This window comes from Neodiprion fabricii, chromosome 1 (assembly GCF_021155785.1).
Source record: "Neodiprion fabricii isolate iyNeoFabr1 chromosome 1, iyNeoFabr1.1, whole genome shotgun sequence".
In the NCBI taxonomy this organism is placed as follows: domain Eukaryota; kingdom Metazoa; phylum Arthropoda; class Insecta; order Hymenoptera; family Diprionidae; genus Neodiprion; species Neodiprion fabricii.
In genome coordinates, this window is record NC_060239.1 from 21,296,309 (window position 1) to 21,314,851 (window position 18,543).

General features: G+C 38.7%; 1 protein-coding gene and 1 long non-coding RNA gene across 2 annotated transcripts in view; both read right to left on the minus strand.

The window, feature by feature from the left end:
• Positions 1-18,543, minus strand: part of LOC124188036 (alpha-2A adrenergic receptor) — a 253,740-nt gene that overhangs the window by 160,341 nt on the left and 74,856 nt on the right. The window lies entirely within an intron of this gene.
• Positions 5,671-17,925, minus strand: LOC124188042. Its single transcript, XR_006872232.1, has 3 exons — positions 17,805-17,925; positions 9,702-9,711; positions 5,671-5,682 (listed from the first exon to the last, which is right to left on the minus strand). It is a non-coding gene; the product is annotated as an uncharacterized LOC124188042 (long non-coding RNA).

The following is an 18,543-nucleotide window of genomic DNA, read 5'->3' on the forward strand; positions in this document are numbered from 1 at the left end:
ATAATGTAGAATACATTCACTTTCTTTTCCAGCCAATTTTAAACTTGGTGACGCATAATTATATACGCAAATAAACCTTTTTCGAGTAATTTATTATTTGCAAAAGTATGCAATGACTCAATACTTAATCTACTTTGTATTATAGCAAGGTGAAACATTAATAATTGGTTATCCAAACTAATTGGAAGACATCGATGTTTGAGGAATGTATTTGTTCTGATAGTTGAAACAAGATAATTACCTGTCATATGTCATACAGAGTAATTGAATATCACTCATAACACATTGCCTGGATTATCAAGAGAATTTTGATTTTGTACAAGCTAGATTTGAAGTATGGTTAATCGGTTGTCTGGATAGATATTCAACGTTCACTGTGCTACAATATACAACGTACCGTTATTTTTGAATAGGCAATTTTCATTGACTCAAAATATGTATCTGAAGTCTGGTGAAACGGGTAAAAAAAATCTATACTTTACTGCCATTTGAATAAAAAGTATAACGTTTAAAAAATTTGTTTCCAAAGTCTTGTTCCCGGATTGATGAAATTGTCGAAGTTACATCTCCTTGTTATGCCTGTAAAGGTATCGAAGAAAGCATTTTTCGGCCATTAGTCCTTGCAAAAGATTGTTGCGAGAAACTAGTTTCCTCTGAAAATGGAGATTGATTTAACGACTTATTCTGCAACAACATTGAAGGCTGGTGATGATGATGATATTATTATAGGTAAGTCAAATTCGTGGTTATCGGATTACTGATTGTGAAATATTCACTATTTTGAATGCTTATTCAAAAATGTTGATTTATAAAGGGCTTGAGCGAAATATAATTTAGGGTGAAACGGTAAATCGCGGATTGTGATTCACGGTAACTTGCTCGTGTGTAGATGATGATTTTGAAGTGAATTGAAGAAAGATATTCGTTATGAGATTGTCGAGAGTTTGACAAAAGGGCATAAGTTATTGTTCTAGAAAAATGCACTCGTGTTAAAGTGCAATTCAAAAAATCTTGTGCAGTTCGATAATACGAACATTTCTTCGAACAATACGTAATACCAAGTCTTTGCATTAACAAATTTTTAAAGTTCATTTCGAACTTAACACTTCTGTCAATACTCCGAAATTCTATGAATTTAAAAGAATCTCGTAAATTTAAAACAAACCTCAAACTGTCAGCGATTTTGTAGGCAGATTGCAAAATGTAGGGTCTCCGTGATTTCGTTGATTGAATAAGAAACACGATGTTTCTTTATCCTGCTTTTGTTGAGTTTAATTTAAACACGCTTTTGAGTGGAACTTCCGCCAATTGCCGAACAAAGTAACCGTCTGTTGTATTTGGAAAAAGTTTTTATTTATTTATTTTTTTTTTATTTTAATTCCATCGATGATAAGATTCCTTTTACCAACGGTCCCTTCATAGTATACATAATATTATACAGATATATGGTCGGGTCAAGAAGCGTGCCTATCTCCAATTTAATTTATTTTGGTCCTATGCATTCTTGAGCTCTTGGCTTTGTTCTGCATAACTTCGTTTGGTACCAAAGTGATAAATTGAGGTTGTTCCAAACATTGGATTTCATTGGAATCCCCACCGGTCCCTGAGAGACTGTAACGCGGAAGCCCTTGCCGATTACCCCAATGTTATTCCCCCCTCCTACCATCGGAAGCGGACAAATTTTAATCGGATTCATTTTTCGTAGCAGGATGCGTGAATGGCAATTCGTCAAAGAGATAATCTACAAGATTTTAGAGATCGTGAAACTCACGAACGTATACCTTAGAGGCAGATCGTCTGTCTTTTCAAGCCGAATCACTTCCCAATCGCGATAAAAGTGTAATCCGTTAACCTCCCCTTCGCTCTTCGCCCTTCCCCGTTTGCCCACGCGTCCGTTTCACCTTCGCCCACCCTTTCCGTCCCTTCAAATCTCGACAAGATTTCCAACCGCTAACTTTTTACCAAACTTCCGATCGTGTTGATCTCAAAACTTAGCTCGAGATTGATATGGGGCCCGCTTATCCCGCTCGCTGTTCCCCGTTTTGAGTCCCAGTGTTTTGCCCTCCTTTTTATCAGTGTGACCCTTGACCTCAAGTTACCTGGGACATCTATCTCACTCAAGATTCGCCCGAATACTTGACCAACTAAATGCCCAAATGGATGGACGCAGATACGGTCACCTGAATAGCAAACACCACTAACAAGTAAAGCTACCCTAGTGTGATTTACACGTTTCGGCGCAAGTGTAGAGCACCCACGATATTCGGGACGTGTATATTCGTATCCACAGTGATTGAGTTTTGAGGGTGTACACCAGGGTGACCTATATTTAGGGTGTTGTTTTTTTTTTTTTTATTACATTAAAATATGTACTGAAAATGTGTCCGAAACACGTGTACTTCAAATGGGGAAATCCACCCTGTTCTCGGCACAGGTTAGAGCTGAGATAAAAAACTGAAAGAATTAGGCAATTGTTTTTGAATTATTTGAAAAAGATTTGGGGGGGTATGTGTTAAAAAATTCATCAAGACCCTAAATACGGGACACCCTGGTGTATACTACCCTTTTTATTCGTTACATTGTGCATCAAAATTCGTTAGATAACTCCAAAACAAGGCATCTCAGAGAAAAGTATTTTCTAAAGAGGTTGTTGAAAGTTTCGATAGAATTATATATCAATTCGTGGTAGTCGACTGACCTTGGTTGAATGTTCGAAGATCATTTTGGCGTGGCTTTCATTTCGATTAAGTCCATGATATCCTAACTTCTCAACTTTTTCCATACAGAGAACGGTTATTCGTTGTATGTGCTGAGTTGGGTATATCAGAGATTTGAAGGAAACATTTTCGAAAGAATTTCAGTGCTACAGTATTCTGGTTACATGTTCCAAATGTGTACGAGTATCAAACTTATTCTTTTAGCGGAAACTGTGGTATATGTAAAATTTTTGCGAGTTTTCTAATTATTACTGCCGCTGATCGTCTATTTCGATTGCAAACGTATAAATTCTGCTATTATACATAAATTTCAAAAAGTACCCACTATTTTACCTTGAAATAGAATTTGTATTCCGTACTATTAAATGCCGTGACACAGTGGTTATGATGCAGTAGAGAATGGTGGCCTGTATAGGCAGACGATGAATATTAAAACTGGGATTAGGAATTAACAAAATCAAGAAACTACAATATAGTGAATGAGATTGAGTAATAGTGAGATGAACGGATGAGAAGATTGAGTCAGAATGAAGGAAGAATTGGCAAAGAGAATCGCACCGGAATTTAAAGTCGAGTGAAGGTAAAATATTAAAAGATCGTCAAGAGGAATTTATTCTCTCTCTGAAGGTTCTCGTATAATAATTATTTGCTCTTCTCATGCAAGTCTGCACTGATGATTTGCTCATGGATGATAATTTTTCCGTGAGATTCACGGGGTATTCAATGCAGCATGATAAAGCTGAAACTAGTAGCTAGAGTTAGCAGCCAAATGTGTTAAACTCTTTGAAAATTGAAAATGCAGTTCAGTTTTATCCTTATAATTCTATAAAAGTATTGGGAGTTCAAGGTATTTCACAAAGTTTTGATTTTCGAACTTCACTCATATCTTATTCAAACGATCATTGTAACGTTTGGCTGCCCATTCTGTCTGCTAGTTTCAGCCGCGTCAATGCATGATGTAGCCTAATTGTGGTTACTCCAATCATTTGAAGCTGTTGAAATGGAATTATAAATCGCCAATAAAATTTTTGATTCGAAATTATTTAGCAGACCGCCTTCGAGTTGTCAATTAATTTCTCAAGTATTCACTCGCACTTACACGTTAACACAATTTCCTGGCAATCCTCTCGCGCCGTTTTCTTGTACAAAGAAAAACCACTGTTTCTTCAATTCTTGATCAATTGATTGAATAATCCTCAAATAACTTTGGTAAAGTTCGTAATCTGGGAAAGTATGAATAATTTTGATTCTCGCATTTTGCGGAGGTTCAACATTTAGGTCCTACATACAATTTCTGGATCAGCTAAGTCCTAGGGTTTTCCATTTTACCAAGCTTGTTAAAAAGTTGTCCAATTTGAGGCGTTCGGATTGCAAAGCGCCAGCTGTTCATTGGCAATTGGTTCATCTTGGGAACAAATTGGATAACTCTAGAAAAACAATTGCTTGATGTAAATCTCGAGCATCACGGAGCAGATTCGAAAGAAAGAAGCTGAATGTACCGATGCATGAACGTCGAAGTATTATTGCATTTTTGATAAGTAAATATTTCCCATTTTTTCAACCGTTAAACTGATTAGAGAGTCGAAGTGTTCAAATTTCTATGCATCGCATGTGAATTACCGACTGCAGCAGCGATGTGCTCGTGCAATCGGTGTCGTATAGTCCCCGCACATCATTGTGAACGGAATTCGCATTGCATGGACTTCGAAACATGTGTGAAATATAATCCTACCCACAAACGGACAGGTATTCAAAAGCTTGACGCCCGCGATTGTGCTTTCCAGTATACTATACACTTTTGTTTTTTCCGTCTGCCTTTATATTCTGTATTCTTTACTTTGTGTTTCCGTTATCATCGTTGGAAGGATTGCAATTTATTTCTGTAGACCCCGTCCGTTGAAGCGCGGCTGATGAATTTGTTCGGTCGCATTCAGTCCCCGTCATATTTCACATTTCACATTCCACGTTTCACATATAGAACATATCACGATTGATTTTCATGCCGAATTTGTGAGAAATTAATCACGCGACGGACCGTCCAACTCTTTTCGCATCCCGTACATCCTATCCACACCTTTTACTCGGGATGAGAGACAACTTTTCGGGCGTGTATAAGCAACGCTGTGAAACAGAGGCCGCTAATGAAGTTCGGAACACAAACAAACCAATCGCAAATGCTTTGATCACGCACAGCGTGCAGCGTTGCGATTCCATCCGACGTTTTATAACCCATCGATTTTCGCCCTGGGAGTCCAATGTTCACGTCCAAGGATCACTGGTTACGTCTGGTACCACGAAGCCCATACAAGTTGGGCAAGGTTAAGAGGACCCTAGAGTCCACATGAAAAGCCGCTCTCTGCCTAACCTCGCAGTGAAAAAACTTTTTCCAATCTGGATCGTGGGCTGTTATTTATTCATTACGCAAGGTGCACTTTCATCGAAAGTGAGTCGAGTCCGAGCCAAAATTCCGGGGTATTAACCGCTTGAACGTGCTATTGTCACGAGCCCCCCGTAATCACTGCCACTCGGCGGTCTTAGATCAATCTAATCCTTTATGCAACATTATTACTACCTATTCGAGATGCAGTACCTATATATTCTTGAGATTGATTTGATGATTTCAACAACAAGACACTCGGTTTGTAATGATACCGAGAATGATGCGATGCGTTGACAGTGGTCGACATATCGCCGGCAATCCATGGGGCAAAACAGTCATAAGAGGAGAACTTTTTTTTTGCTACTTTCAACTGACACGTTTAGCAACCAAATGTGCGATCATAAAACGCAACTTTCCCAGGCTTCATTCTTACAACATTCTTTCTACATTCCTTCTTCTATTGTTCCTATCCACATACCCTTTCCAAGATGTCCTATGTATCAATACTCCTCTTCTCATAACGCATTTCCGGTGCACATTTTTCGATAAAACTCGTTCAATACCCGTTCACTTCTCTTTCCATACCTTCCATCGAATCACCCACGAACAACCAGTCTGCTTGTTTTGCATTTCAAACTACAACCAATATTCAAATTGGTATAAACTATTTATCAGAGATTAAGAACTTAGTAAACATAAGTGCGACTCCGGAATTTCATTGTAAAAATATTATGAAGTTTCAATTACTATAACATATTATACACAATTTTTTTTTTTCTTTTTATATCAAATCGCGTCTAATCATTTGCATCAATCATTTCATCCTCGAATTGAACTGGCCACACAAAGACGGTGTCTGCCTGTGGCATAAACACGCCACCCTGAAATTTTTATGGCCGATGTTAAACTTGTCTCTGGGCTCGACGATTCTGTATTCAACGAACAATTGATAAGCTTACGACTCGGAGAAATAGCGAACGACTTTATTTTCTGTTTGATACCAGACTGTCTTCTTTAAAAGCCTGTCATACATCCTATTATACTATTTCAATCAGATTCTTTACAGTATTTTCCAACACAATCGTGTAGTGTGATATGACAGGTGACCGGGCACAATTTGAAAATGATACTATTAAGATATTTGTCGTCACAGGCCTTAAAAGGTTGGCCTCAGTCCGCTATAAAAACAGTTTTGATTTTGCTAATGTCTGACTTTTGCTTGCGACAACGTGAGAAGGCTATTATCATTTTTCAATGTAATTTCAGCAACTCATTGAATTAACAAACTAATATTCAGACCTTGTTCAGGAAAAAAAAAGGTCGACCTTAATTGAAACAGTCTGGTATTAAACCAATGCAGGTATTCTTATGTGACAAGTTGACGTGAATTGTTCAGTTCAGGTCCAACCTTTTTATATCCTACGTGTAATCAGTGTTCGATTTCCAAAATGAACTACATCAATACCTACGTTCAGGAGCCACGTGCACTTCTTTCTTTTCTCTTCTTGTCTCTTTCAGCAAAAATAACAATATCTCGAAAAATTGATTGCTCCGTAGTTGCGTCGAGCTAATCGATAATAATAAATTCTTTTACACGGGAAAGTACAGTCTCAATAGGCGAAAAGAAACAAAGGTTTGTAAATTCCTTGATATTCCAATGGCTGGGAGGCGCGTATCTCGCAATTGAAAATGGTCATTACGTGTCTTCAACTATTACTCGAAATTAGCGTCTGGAACTTCGGAAGTGGCTCGCAGTTTAATCTGGTGAATTTATATTTGGATCCAACGAGAATCGAGAATAACCGACGAGAGAAATATGTCGTCCTAAGAATTAAGTCCAAGCTTAAAGGTGAGCATACCTTACCAAGAAGGATGAGTGAGGGAGGAGACGGAGAAACGCGGCATCTGTAAGTAAAGGGGGGAAAAAGCTTATACCGTCTCCGGTTGTAAATAGAAAAGCTTCAAGATCCAACCAACGTGAATTTGAAACATTCAGGGACGGTCACAACTGCCGGGAAAAATTTACCGGCAAGCATGAGAGCAGTTGCGTAATTCTTTGCCACGTTTGCCATTTGCGGTATTATTTTCAACAAAGAGTGGAGTCAAGAAAAGCGCGTCTTACTCATTTTACGTTTCTCTGTTTCCGACCCCTGAGAGGGCAAGATGTATAAAATACAGCCAGCAGAGTAAATCGCCCAGTATTTTTCAATTCCCTACAAACAATCTCGGGCATCAAATGTACGCGCATATCAATAATTTAGAGAAATATTCTCCACGAACTTAGACGACACTTGCGATATAAAGAAAGAAAAAAAAAAAAAAAAAACAAAACAAAAAAGAATAAAGAAAACCTACCGTGATTACATACAGCCCGAAAACAGCTTATCGCTGTTGTTACTGGCGTTTTGACAACCGTGTAATGAATTTTTATGCTTTTTTTATCCTTACTTAAATCGAATTCTCATTATTCTACCAGTCGAAACGATCAGGGGTGCCCATTTATTGGCCCGTTTGCGTGATCGAATCTGCGTGCAGTTGGGGTCGCGCACATCCCTTCTCCACATCTACATATGTATGTATGTATGTATGCATGTATGTATGTCGCTAATTGGAATTGGTTCGCTAAGCTATGCTGCTATGTTGGAACGGAATGCAGAGATAATCAAATCCAATAATCATTCGGCTTATATACCTACCAACCGATCCCTACTATATACATATGTACATACATATATATATATATATATATATATATATATATATATATTATACTCGGCGTTGCAGCCCGGCTAGACGGAAAAGTATTTATAGTTGGAGAAATTCGAGATCCATTTTACGATCACCCCTTTCGCCTACATTCACTTTGCTGAATTCCACGGGCATATTGCGACCAGGCACTGAATGAATGCCTCGCGCCTCTTTCTACAGGAGCAACTTTACCTCTTTATGCCTGTGCATCGGTGGATCGAAGACATGACCCGTGCTTGCATGCTTTGACAATTGTTCACGCATTCGAGATTGTACGAAGGAACGGGAGATTTGAAAACACGTGCAAAATTCTGTGGAATTTATCCATTTTTAGTCACGGAATCACTCAATATTGTGCCTGATCGGCGATGAAAGCATATTTTATGACTTGTGATTCTTTCGTTCACACCGGCATGAAAGAGGAAGTAGACACAATGAATCACACTAACGGAAGATCTGTCCCAGTCAACTGATATTGGAGTATCTTCAAAGGGAATTACCAAATTTTGTAAAGCAGTGTATTCAAAGAATGGCAAGTAAATCAAAGTTAAATATAGAAGACCGTTTTTTCGATGATTGATTGTTTAGTCGATAAACACAATGGAATTAGCAGAACTGTACACCATTTTTTCAGACTGTCATCACTCTTATTGCATCAGAGAGCTGATGAAAACATTTGAATATAAACTTTTACATTAAAGAATATAACATACAAACGATAGAAGCTACAGGCTTTGCTCTACTAATATTACTCATCGTGGAGGAATGAATTTGCCTACAGATTGGTGACGCAAATTTTTGTTACGAAGTCAATGCTTTAACCGTTAAATATATTTAAGGATCTATTCTTGCATGAAATTAACTTTTGAGCCGAGATTTGTACGAGTTTTTAATCACTTGAGTATCGTACTGCTCACAAAATACTTTTGTAAGAAAATTCAGTTCTGTACACAATGCTTTTCAAATCATATCCGTATCAGTAAATGTGGCTGAGTAGTAAGGATTTTTTAAAATGAAAAATGACATAATCCCCTTTTCACGGTTATTCGTAAAATTTTGAGTTTCCAAAGAGACGTTTGGAAAATGGATTTGAGGCATACCGTTCTGCGAGGATCGTTTTCTCATAATTCACGAGTTTTTTTTTTTTTTTCTTTATACGGGAGCCACAAGAAAAAGGTTCTTTGCTTCGGATGAAAACATGTGGGTGCAGATAATAAAGGCATTTGCCACAAAGTCATTTAATTCCCAAGTGTGCTAATAGTATTGCCGATTGTCTGCAATTTTCTAAACGACACGATAATGCGTTAATCGCATTATATTCCGCGTGATGACAGGAAAATAATTAAGCAAGTGGCTATCAAGCTGTTATGATAGACAGTGTGACAGGCACCAAGCAAGAGGCGTGAAATTAAATTGTTTGTAGGGACAGTGGAGTCTTGGGAACACTAATTTCTGTGCGTTGAGGCATGGGATTGACGTTGCCAGTGAAAACTTGACGTTAACGATGAAGGCGATCGATGTTAATAATGAGTACGAATAACGTCGTGTGTATACGAATATGCGGGCATCGATTAGAGTTATACTCAATTCATCATCGATCGATGTTAAGCAAATACTCAATTATCGTGCCCCAGATACCGTTACGGTAAATGTGAAAAATTACACGCAATATGTTGTTGTCGGATCTTCCGGCTACCAGAGGGAGTTGTTACTTCAAAACCTGGTTCAGTGTGATAACTTACAAGCTGAGAAGCTTTTTGTTTGATTTGAACATGATTGCTGTTTGTTGATTCGTTTGCCTGGCTGCTGATATAGCTTTCTTTGGTGATTCATGTTTCTCTTTGCGCTGAGATTACGCGACACTCTCTTAGCGAATAACGTGTACCGTAAATTGTGTCGGATTCACCATTATTCTGATTTCATGTTCACCGTTATTGCCCTCGGTAATTTAATTTGAACAAATTTTCTCACTACGCATGTGAGCGGTTATTCATACGTGAAGTATAATCAGTGGAAAGTTGTCTCATTTCGCAATCACGCTGCGAAAGACTTAATGGGATCGATAAACGTGTAGATTTGATACTATTGACTTTGGAGGTTCATTTTTATTATCCTTTCTGTTTTGATCCCATGAATCTTTTAACGATCATATTCTATTTTTTCGTCCTTCCTCAGCGTTTTGTATGTTGAATGTAAAGTTTTGAAGTTCATCGATTGTTAGTCGAAAATTGATTGGTTGCCTCGATGAATGAATAAATATACCTTCATCTCACGTGTGCACTCTATGCAGCCGAATAAATGATATGCATACACTCGTTAACGTCATTCGCAACATTCGCAACATGCACAGGGATGGGAAAATGCAAATCGTGCACCAAGCCTCTGCGGGCTGTACGTATGTATTCGCAAACGCTGGGAGAATAAGTACACGGAAACGGTGCAGACGGAATTGATAGAACTTGTAAACGGATTAAAACTCACCAACCTGGCCTTATTTAATTCCGAAGCAATTAAAACTACTCTGCTAATCTGATATAATGCACTAAATTTGTTACCGCCCGCAATATATATGTGCAAGACAGCGCACACTCAATGCTGAGGGGATCAGAGGATGACATATCAATTTTAGAATCGTGCAATTGTCCTGATTGCATGAAAATCCCTGAACGCGTATTTTTACCTTTCAGGAAGAACTTGAAAATTGGAAGATTGATATTTTGAGATCTGACTGTTTTTTGGGATCTTTAATACAGCGTTTCTGGCTTTCGAAGCAAGTTTTTCTCCTAGAATTTGCCGGTGTGTACATGAACATTGAATAATCGACGTAACCGTGTCAAAAAGTTTCGCTCTTACGCGGAATGGCAGTAGTTGAGAAATGGTGTTCGATTACCGTAGTAACGATAAAAAGTTGGAAACAGCCGTGGTTGAATAAAGGAGTTTCGGACTAGTTTTATAGAGTATTCAACTTTCGTAGGTAAAAGTAATTAATTAAGTTAAATTCTTATAACAATGCGCGCTTGTTTCAGCAGCCTCGAACAGAGGGGCACGGGGCAAAGTTTTAGACTCGGAAATAAAGGTATAATAGTTTTAACTCGATACAGCGGAAAGGTTCGAGCGCACCAAACTCCCGTAACTCAGTTTTGTTGGAAAACTAACGACTGCGATAAGGTCTTTAACTCTTTAGCATCAGAAGCAGCCGTCGGCGCGCTCAGCTAGTGGGTAGGTATATTATTAATAACAAAATTACCTCAGTTATTAACGACTGTATTTCAAGTGTAATATATATTACACGTTCCTGGTAGTCTCGAGAGTCAGGAGCAACAATCAGGCTCGTGTAACGAGCCGTGACTGCCATACACAGACACCGTTTATTCGATCAAACAAAATTTACTCAGCAGCTGGTGTGGTGAAATTATTTCACCCCTGGAGAGTCGAAGGTACTCGGAGTTGAACTTGTGTACTGATTTTATAAACGGAACTTCCAGTTTTCTGTTACAACTTTATTGCACATTAAATTATTGCAGGTGCAGCACGTGCTTTCCGAACAGTTTAGAATTAAGAAGGAATACAGTTGTATGAATCAAATTTGACAAATGCTGTGGATACAATGTGTTTTCGTTCTAATTATTTTATGCTAAACTACATCCATTTGAGTTACTATAACTTCTGAGACTCAGTTTATTCGGATTTTTAGTATCAAAGAAAACCTCAGTATTGCTTACGTAGTGAAAAAAAATGACGTGTTAGTTTTCAGATTAGTTAGTAGGTTGGTCAATTATTGGTACCATTCAAATCGTATTTGAATTTCTAATGACCGTGAGAGGTTAATAAAAATAGTATTATTTGGGAAAGATATTCTAGTTGTAGTATCTAGACGTGAAATCTTGAATATATTCGAACGAACATCGTGATTCTCAGGATATTACGTGGTGTATAAAGTAGTAGATGTGGACAGTTAGTCTCATTTTTTACTGCACTGCCTAAATGCGTTTAAAATTCTTATTCAAGTCTAATGTTAAGTTGAGGCATTTCTTGATACAAAAAATTAAACATAGTGCAGATATTTTCTCACCTCGAGCATCATAGATACATTAACTTCACGATGGTCATGGTTTTGATGAATATTCATGCTTTCCAAACTACCGGTCAACAACCGTGGACTACAAAAATTGATGAATTTGAGTATCAATATCTATACGACTAAAGGATCTCACGTTTGGCATCGTCGAAACAACATACTTCATAGCGAGGTGAATAAATTCAAGTGGCGTTTATTGGAACCTTGGAAATTTAGATCACGTGTGAATTGCATAAGACACTTTATTTCCTTGTTGAAATAACGGCTAACTCACGTCAAGATACCCATTTCACACGCCGATATTGTTTAGCCCCGTTTGATATAAGGAAGAGAATAAATGAGTTTGAACATGTTTCTACGTGCCAACGCCGACAGAAATGAGTAATCGTTTCGATATAACATCGTGTTACGCCCGTTCGTTCGGATAGAACACACGTCCCTTGCCTCATTTGGATGAACATACACACCTAATCCTGACTCTCATCAGACTCCAAAAGCATGTAGTGAAACGGTTCTTCGTGTTCCATTCACCCCACAATTGACCCGATTCGTCCCCTACCATTACTCAGCCACTTCACTTTCACGCTTTCCGGTATTAGGTTCCACCTCAATCACTTTATAAAGAGTTTGAACCCATCTGTCCTGTATAAAGCGAAGATAATCAATGAGTGTTTGCGAAACTGCGGTTATTGCGGTCGAAGGGATGATATAAGTGATGTATAAGAACGATATAAGTACAACGGCTAGGAGAGTTCTGGACATAGATTTCCGCATTACCTACACAACCCTTTTTCTAGAACGTTCGAGGGTGGGGGATATCCCCACTCCGAACGAAGTTATCGGACGATCGATAACGTCGGAGAACCAAACGATCCGATGATCGATAAAGTCAGTCAGATTGGGCATATCCCCCCACTCTTGAAAGTTCGAGAAGAACAGTTGTGTAGGTAAGGTAGGAATCGATGTCCAGATCTCTCCTTGCTACCTACTGATATATTACATGAACGTTGTTCAAAATCAAATTCTTTACAAGCGTGACGTAAAGCGAGGATTGTTACAAGTCATTGTAATTACACAACGAAGTAATTCTCATCAGGCGTTACGAAACTTAGATAAAAATTATACATTCTGAAATAAAATCTTCGAACGAATTCAAAAGTTGCCATTCTCTTTTCTACTAAGTGCACAAGGTATTCGTATTGTTAGTCTCGAGATAGTTCCTCGAGAAAAAAATCGATAGCGTTAATTATCAGAGAATGGGATGTAGCAGTTCTACCAGTAACTAGATGTATAATAGTTATCAATTTTAGCCAGGATATTCAGTAACATTTTCGGCCATCAACTTAGCTGCATCACACGTTTGCCTATAACGCACATAGAATACCTGAGCCATTTGAGTCCTAATTGATGGTTACCCAGGCGAAGACGAGAGGCTCGCAGGATCACAGATCCATTTCCCTTAGGTAGAGATCACGCGGGTGTCTCAGGCGGCCCTGGGGGTAGCCAGAGGACCCTGTCAGCTGCTTAGGAATGCAGGTATGTCTCTGTATTAGTCAAGTCAATTGGTGATCTCATCGCCGGTGCGAATTCAAGATGGAGAGGCACTCTTACTTCGAAGGGTATATAATGTTGCTCAGGCATGCCGGGCTTCTGGTTCAAGCGGTTCGTTACTAGGAAGCCTAATCTCGCGTATCCAGGACCTACGGGGTTCGCCAGACTTTCTAGATTGCCACGGGCAAGTGCTTCGACATTGTTCGATCTCGAAACGATGCGAAATTACAGATGCTCGGGGGAAGCTACAGTCCAGTAACTCATATTTGGTGTACTCATCTCAGGATTCATATTGATTTTTCACTTTTTCATGTTAAGGTGTTTACGTCCAAATGAGATGCGGCTGCTCAAAAGAAGCCGCATTCGGTTATGAAGGTATACGATCATCGAAATATGATTGAAAACGGAATGAGATATTCCTTCGTAAAAAGTATTGCGTTTTTAATCCATTTTGTATCCCATTCTCGTGCAAATGCGGGTGTTACTGCTACCACTGCCAAACCCCTGCTTGCTCCTTACTTTTTCCCAATGATTGCAAACATATTGTGATTAATAAAGAATTATTATTACTATACTTGAACGCATTTTTCATTAAACTCAAAGTCAACCAGACTATCAGTATCATTTACACAAAGTAATTAGTACCATCGTAGGAATTTCAGTTGCGAAAAATTAAACTGCGAGAAGTTATCATACATAATTCAAAAATTTTACCCAACAACAAGCCAAATCCCTTTTGTGAACGGTCTCAGGCACAACACGTTATGGAAAAATAAATTTACTGCAGAGTTCTCCACATCAATTATAATGAGACATTTTTAAATCACTCAAAATTTTCGAAATTCACGGGAAAATGTGAATATATTTGGAATATTGAAACGGGGCGTAGACGAGAAAAGCTAATGATCAGCCGTCAGCCCTTTGCTTCAAAGATTTAGTGCGAGTCTACACGATAAGTATTTCGCAAAGTGAACCCTTTGAAGCGGGAAAACTTCATTTGCTCCTTCACATTTAACCTCGCATATAATGTGTATGATTTCGAATATTACAAAGTTCATGTAAGCTCGTGTTAGGATCAGTGAAAAGATGAAGCACCGTACGAAGCGACAGAAATATCCGCACGTTCAAGTGGGAACTTTCAGAAATATTTCAATTTACGTTACGCGATTTTACACATAGAAAACATTTCTAAATATATGAGAGGAAAGAAACGCTCTACAGAGTCAAAGCTTATGATTACCTTTTTCCCGGCAGAAAATAGAAAATCAGGTTGCACGTTCCTTCTCGTAATTGCTTTCAAAATGGCCCCTTTTGCATGGAAGATGCATGAACATTCCACATTTCTAAGCTCGTGTTCTCCTACTTACGTGATATTGCATAGTACGGATGAATATAATACATGCATACAGAGAGCTTGAGGGGTGAAAAGTGCGCAAGTTTAAGTTTGAAAGAGGTCGGAAGTTGAACTAAAGAGAAATTACCATCGTGCTAAAATTATACAGTCAGACATGCGTCAACTTCTATTCTTTGGACTGCCATGTCGTCGTGAGGCACAGAGGTATGCATGAAATTTTGGCTGCGGAAGACAACCGGAAGTCGTCGAGGTTTAAGGCTGCGGAAGTTGTAGCATAGGCCTATCATCGTATAAAAGATCCACGAATACCGCCGCGTCGCGTCGTCTGGGATGACTTTGGCCAAATTTCCGACACGTTTATGTGCCTGAACCGTGCAGTATTGCTTTTGGAATTTGGCTTCTTTGCCAAGGGAACCATTTCATCTCCTCCGAATTCTAGCGCAGGAAGCAGAGAACCAGCGATGTGCATGTGTGACTGAGCAAATACTGCGTAAGCAGTGTCCTCCAGTGTTCAATTACCGAAGTCAAGTCAGCCTTCCGTACGTTTGGTGTGCGCTTCGTCCCTGCTTTAATTTCCTCAATGTTTTACAATGCACTCTCCAAATGGGGAAAAGTTTACTTGAATTTATTACACCTCGCTCCCTTGTGACATAATATACATTAGTTTCATCCAATTAACCGGAGATTAACGGTAACCTTATAATAACTTCTAGAATATAATTCCAAGCTGCGACAAAACAAGCACTTACCGAAGTTTTATTGCTAAAACGATCTCAACGGGTTCAAAGTATCTCACTGGCCAACAGAATTCTATTGGTTTCAATTTTTAACACGAGATTTGCAAAACACAAGAACGTCGTAACCAATGGCGTTTTCCTGTTGGTGATTTTACAACAAATCAAGTGGTGCAGGATTCGTCGTAAGTTAATTTGGCCCGAGAAAAGTCACACCAACCCACGCACTGTAGAAAATGTGGTGTCGAAATTTTCTGTTGTGGACTACGATGAAACCACTCTTGTGGTCAATTCGGAAATCGATCATCACATAGTGTCGGATTGACCTCGGATAGTGTTAACATGACCCCAGACAGCAAAATGTGAGGTTTTGAATATCGTATTCGTATATATTAAGACTGGCGTCTCAACTAGAATTAAGAAAATTCAGCTGCAACGTACGACTCTACTAAAAGATAAGCATACACTACATACATTTAATTGTTAATTGTCCAAAATATTAAATTTACAAATCAATGTAATTTTTAATAATATTTCGCCAATAGATAATCATACATTCGTGTTAACGACTCATCATTCAATGTCTAAAGAAAACAAACTGGCAGAGCTGACCAATTATCTCGTTAAGTATATGCAATTATTTATATTCTTATAGAAATCAACATTGTTCTAAGAAAATGGTTACAAAATCAAATCAGATATCACGTCAAACGGACATCATACAGCGTAAAATTAACGTCAAATTACAGTCTACACTGTTAAAATATTCCTTCACACTAGTCCATACCATTTGGTGTTGATTTTCACACCAATCGAAGCGTGAACGTTTATCACGCGCGTCAAAAATTTTTCAAGAGTATGTAAAGGTCCACATCCGAATTTTTTTCCCCATGTACACTAGTACGATATAACTTGTGAAGCGTGTATTTGTGTCAGAAAAGGGCGAAGAAGTTGGCTTCATAAGAAATATGGAGGGTGGAGGTAAGGCGGACTATATCCGTGTACGTAGAAAGTGTCCGTAAAGTAATGGGAAATTAATATGGCGTTGCTGCAGCAAAAGTTCCCCAAAGAGCCAATCATATTGAACCCCGATTGCTAAGCGCCAATCAAATTGTATCCCTTATTCCTTACAAGCGCCGTTCTGGCGACTTGTTGAACCACTATTTCCCGCTTATTTGTGGAAACTTTTTCGGTTGAGAACCAATACGAGGTACGGCTCCTTGCCGCTACCCTACGTAACAAGAAATGATACAAGGACGAGTAATCGCGGTTATGACTCGCAGAGAAAGGAAGAGAGAGAGAGAAAGTGAGACGGAATACTCGGGGGTGCTTGAAAGCACCAAGAACGAACCGAAGGCTGCGTATTGTTTTTGGTTTGGCAACAGCGCTGGTAGCTGGGCTGTGTATCGAACGATTCCCTGGCATGACCCTTCCTTCCCGCTTCGGGCCCCGCCGCCTTTCGTCCGCCATCCTTGTTCCTCTGCGCCCTTACTTACCTCCTTCCTTTCTTCCTTCCTTCCTTTCTCGCCAAGTTCCCCGCTTCCTCGTCTCCGTTTGCAACATGTTTATCGAAACACTCGCATGTAGCCAGAAACAGCTCACATGGTGCTCCGACCTTTTTAATAAAAACTTTCATCCCAGTCTCGAAGAACAGTCGTACCAATCCTGGTGGCGGTCTGCGTTCAGATACTGGAGTAAGGAACATCTCACGTGGTCAGGGGTATTGCGGTTATTTTACCAACGGGGTGAATTACCCCGCAAACAATGCCGCTTATGCTGAAGAGGAAAATAAAAGAACTATACCTATGGGTACTAGGTTGGTCCTTATTTGGGGTGTTTTAGAATTTTCCTGCGGACAAGGCTAAAAAAGTTTGCAAATAAATCAATAAAAATGTACGCGAAACCGGGAGCCTGTAAGCCAACCCTAAGTACTCCCGCCAAGGCCATGAATTTTCCTATGTAATTTCAATGGCAATTCGGACTTACTGCACTATTTTTTTCGCCCCCGCCTCAATAGTATTTTGAAAAATCTGAATCTTGGCATATGTCTTTCCTATATTCGTAGATATTCTACAAAAAATTGGGCGATTTACAACGATGAAATTAACAAAGTACCAGCGCATCAAAGTTGTGTCTTGAAGTAAAAAATCACCATTTAACGAATATTAGATTCTAATTGTTTAATATTATTTATTAATTCATTTATTTCGTTAAATGGTGATTTTTTACTTCGAAACACAACTTTGATACGCTGGTACTTTGTTAATTTCATCATTGTAAATCGCCCAATTTTTTGCAGAATATCTATGAATATAGGAAAGACATATGCCAAGTTTCAGATTTTTCAAAACACTATTTAGTCGGGGGCGAAAAAGTAGTGCAGTAATTCCGAATTCCCATTGAAATTGCATGGGAAAATTCATGGCCTTGGCGGGAGTACTTAGGGTTGACTCCCGGTTTCGCGTACTTTTTTATTGATCTATTTGCAAACTTTTTCTGCCTTGTCCGCAGGAAAATTCTAAAACACCCCAAATAAGGACCAACCTAATGGGTACCCTGTTACGACACCTTTGCAACGATATTCGTCAGTTGGAAATTAATCATTTTTGGATCATTATATTATGAGATGGCCGCAGGTCGCGTGCTCACTAAATTAATACGTTTGTAAGCTACGATCATTTTCCTGAAGATGCAAGAACAAATTCAATAAAATAATTACATACCAATGCTCGTATAGTGATTTTTTTTTCTCTAATCGCTTTCAAGCGATGAAAAATGATTTTCATCACGTTGGTATCATTCAGTGTTCAACTTCTCCAAATTACACCGATCTTAATTTTAACTAATGAACAGCAATATCGAATTAAATATTAGAAGAAAAAAAACTGTGTTAGTGAATATATGTATGAGAAATAATTTCTCAGTGAAAATTAGCCATTGTCGACTAAAAGCTCAGAACGCATCTATTAAAATTTTGAACT